The sequence below is a fragment of the Callospermophilus lateralis genome, chromosome 17, assembly GCF_048772815.1.
Source record: "Callospermophilus lateralis isolate mCalLat2 chromosome 17, mCalLat2.hap1, whole genome shotgun sequence".
In the NCBI taxonomy this organism is placed as follows: domain Eukaryota; kingdom Metazoa; phylum Chordata; class Mammalia; order Rodentia; family Sciuridae; genus Callospermophilus; species Callospermophilus lateralis.
In genome coordinates, this window is record NC_135321.1 from 45,025,258 (window position 1) to 45,029,277 (window position 4,020).

A 4,020-nucleotide genomic window follows, 5' to 3' on the forward strand; every position below is an offset into this window, starting at 1 on the left:
GCATTAATTTGTTTTCCATCTTCCTGGACTTTATCAAGGCAACGCCTAAGCCCTCCCAAGTAGGAAATGGATCATGTTCATTGTTAAAAACTAATTGTTGGGGGGAAAAAAACTAATAGCTGGGAAGGGAAACTTGGAGACATCACCCAGTGATTCATAGGGCTGAAAACACTTTTCCTCTTTACTTGCTGCTTACAATGTCCTTCCATGATTTCTTGTCTCCTTTGGCTGCAGCATGCTCCAGAACTCTCCCTTCACATAGAGGAAGACTTAACCACCCTATAAACCTACTCTTAGAAAGTTGTGTAAAAGTTCCAAGCATTCAATAAGGCTTCATATTAATCAGGGCCCACAGTGCTATAAAAACATGTTTCTTTCTAACATACAACCTACTGATGTTTTAAAAAAAAAATGTGGATACTCTGGGATTGCTTTTACTCAAAACTTTCTGTAGTGTATACATCTTCCTAAAATAATTTGCCCTTAGTAAAATCATTTTTTTTTGGGGGGGGGGCAGGGGGTAGATCGTGGAATAAAAACAGGCAACAGAGAGTAATAATGAATATTACATGCTCTCATAAAGAATGTCTTCAAAGGAGGGGAGGATTGCCAGCATTACTGAGTAATGATCTTTGAACACAGCATTAAAGTTATAGCATGAAGGAAGGGAGATAAAATATTTAATGACATCTTAATATTCCTAGATCTTGCAAAAAGCCAAGAACTGGTCACAGTTTATCAGTGGCTGTACATTTTAATGCCAATAGACAACAATTTTTTCCAATCAGAGTAATAGACTTACCAAGATCATGGGGTGGTAAAAAGGGAAGAAATAAAGTAGGCTATAAACTGCTTGGAAATCCTGTCTTTTCCAATTGACTTTTAATATGGATGTGGAAACTGGGCTTGACAATCAATTGGCTCACTTGGCTAACAGCTTGGCTGGAGCCTCAATAAATATTGAGGATGTTTCTATGAAATAATCTTTGACTAACCACACTCAGGATGAGTCCTCTAAAACCCCACTCACCTCTTGGGACACAAGTGTGGTCAGAAATTATTTTTACATCTGGTATGTCATTGCTCTCAAATCTTCCAATCCTTCCAAGATGGGTCAGTTCAAGGAGAATTATACAGAGTCATCTCTAAGTACCCACAGTTCCAGGACCCTGTATCCCCCACAGACACCAAATTCCACAGATGCTCAAGCCCCGAATGTAAAATGGTGCACATCCCCCTATATACATTAGGCACACCCCCTATATACATTAAATCAGCTCTAGATTGCTTGGGCCTAATACAATATAATGCCAGGAGAGGAGTTGCTATGTTATATTGTTTAGGTAATGATGATAAGAAAAAAAGAAGCCCATACATGTCCAGTACAGGTGCCATCGTCGTGGAACTAATTACATCTTCAGTCCACAGTGGGTTGACTCCACAAACATGGAACCTGCTGGTGGAAAGGTAGATAAGGCAAGGAACCTTCTCTGTCACAAGGGGAAAGCCAGGCATGAGGGCGGGGAATGTGAAAACAGAAACTATGGAAAGGTAACGTACTGAAAGGCCATCTGGCCTAGGATCTCACTGCATGTTCCCTTCCTCCTCCACTCTACCTCTCCCTTCCAAGAAGCAAGGTCCTGACTGATTTCTTGCCACAGAAATGTGAGACAGTAGAAGCTACTCAAAGTCAATGGCCCTTTTTTCCTTTTGTAAAAGTACCCAAGCTTAACCAAAACAAAGGATACAGAGTATATTCATTTTTGAAGGACTGCCATAACTATGTGGCACAGACTGGGTGGCTTAAACAACAGAATTTGATTTCTCACGATTTTAGAGACCAGGAGTCTGAGACTCGAGGTGTTGGCAAAATCGGTTCCTTCTGAGGCCTCTCCCTTTGACTTGCCACTGGACGTCTATGTGGTCCTCTCTGGGCAGGCACAGGTCTGGTCTCTTTGTTTTTTAATCTTTTTTCTATGGACACCAGTCATATTGGATGAGCCCTTCCCATGACCTCATTTTAACTTAATTTTCTTTTTAAAGGCCTTATCTCCAAATATGGTCACATTCTGAAGTGTTGGGGGTTAGGACTTCAACAAGTAAACCTGGGGGGATGGGGCACCATACAGCACAGAAAAGTGTATACAGGGAAGAGGCATGAAAATCCTGTGGGCAGTCCAGACCCACAGTGGTACCAGGGAGCACCTAGGGAGGTGACAAGACGTAGAAGGAGTTGCTCTGGAGGATGCCTACGGAGAACAGAGCTAAGAAGAGTGTCTCTCAACCCCCTCCAAGATTCCTGGGTCCAAAACAAAGCACACAAGCAACAGAGCTTCCCCGTCTGAAAGCAGGACTGCTAAGAATTTCTGTGATCAGAAGAACAGGGTGCTCAAACCTTAGGACCCAAATCCCTTGTGGAATTCAGGGATGGAAGTCCTCAGAGAGCCATAGTGAGGAGTAACACTGACTTTCCAGACCACCCTGTGGAATAGGGGCTCAGCAACAGATTTTATTATTATTATTATTATTATTATTATTATTATTATTATTATTTTAATATTTATTTTTTAGTTGTAGTTGGACACAAGTGAACTACAAAAATACCTTTATTTTACTTATTTACTTTTATGTAGTGCTGAGGATCAAACCCAGGGCCTCACACATGCTAGGTGAGCACTCTACCGCTGAGCCACAACCCCAGCCCAACAGATTTATTATTACTTAAAGAAAACATTGAATGTGCGCATTCTTGTTGCTTGTAAACTGAGTTTATACCTGCTGGAGTGGGGTCAGGATATATATAAAGTTTGGGGGAAAAAATAACAAAAACAGGAACATATTTATACAATGAGTCAATCAGTGTATCTAGAGCTGGGCAGAAGAAGGGAAGGGCTCAAACTAAGAGATCTTGGGGTACAAGGCAGTTTATTTGGACTTAAGAGTTCGGATTCCTGACCTACTCCAACAAAATATTATCTCCCTAAATTATGGTAATAGTGGCTAATGGCTGGAAGATAGTGTTCTACCTCCCTACCTCATCCAGTCATGCCAGCACTTTCATTTGAAATCAGTCCTGTAGTCAGGCATGGTGGTGCACACCTATGATCCTAGCAGCTCGGGAGACAAGAGGCAGGAGTTCAAAGACAACCTCAACAACTTAGCAAGGCCCTAAGCAACTCAGCAAGACCCTGTCTCTAAATAAAATAAAAAATTAAAAAAAAAAAAAGGAGTGGGGGCTGGAGATGTAGCTCAGTGGTTAAGCATCCCTGAGTTCAATCCCCAGTACCAAAAAAAAAAAAAAAAAAAAATATTCCTGTAGTTCCCCTGTTTGTCTTTTTTAATTTATTTATTTGTTCTGATCAGTTATACATAACGGCAGAATGTTTTTCGACTCATTGTACACAAATGAAGCACAATTTTTGACTTCTCTAGCTGTACCCAAAGTAGGGTCACACCATTTGTGCAGTCATACCTGTACCTAGGTTAATGATGTCTGTCTCATTTCACCATCTTTCCTACCCCCATGCCCCTTCCCCCCTCCCCTTTGCTCATACAAAATTCCTCCACTCATCCCTCCCCAACTCACCCGCCCGCCCACCCACCCACCAATATAAATTAGCATCCACTTATCAGAGAAAACATTTGGCCTATGGAGTTTTGGGATTGACTTACTTTGCTTAGCATTAAAATATGGAACGCTTCACGAATTTGCATGTCATCCTTGTGCAGGGGGCCATGCTAACCTCTGTATCGTTCTAATTTTAGTATATGTGCTACGAAAGTAAGCAGCCCCCTACTTATCTTAACTCCCTTATTTATCTTAATATTTTAGTACTGTTTGTGGTTGTGTGTCTCTCTGGTTCATGCAGTCCTCCTATTTAAATAATAAACTTCATGAGAGTAAGAGCTCTATTTTTTGCTTCCTTTGGGCTGCCTGACAGTATTTAGAGTCATTTTATTTTGATCAGCTAATCCCAGGTCACAGTCATGACCAAGAAGTCTTTCTTTTCTTCCCTCCAT

General features: G+C 41.2%; 1 non-coding gene across 1 annotated transcript; it reads right to left on the reverse strand.

Moving 5' to 3' along the window:
• Positions 1-3,684: 3,684 nt before the first annotated feature.
• LOC143383042 (U6 spliceosomal RNA) lies at positions 3,685-3,789 on the reverse strand. Its single transcript, XR_013089092.2, has one exon. It is a non-coding gene; the product is annotated as a U6 spliceosomal RNA (small nuclear RNA).
• Between the last annotated feature and the right edge of the window lie 231 nt (positions 3,790-4,020).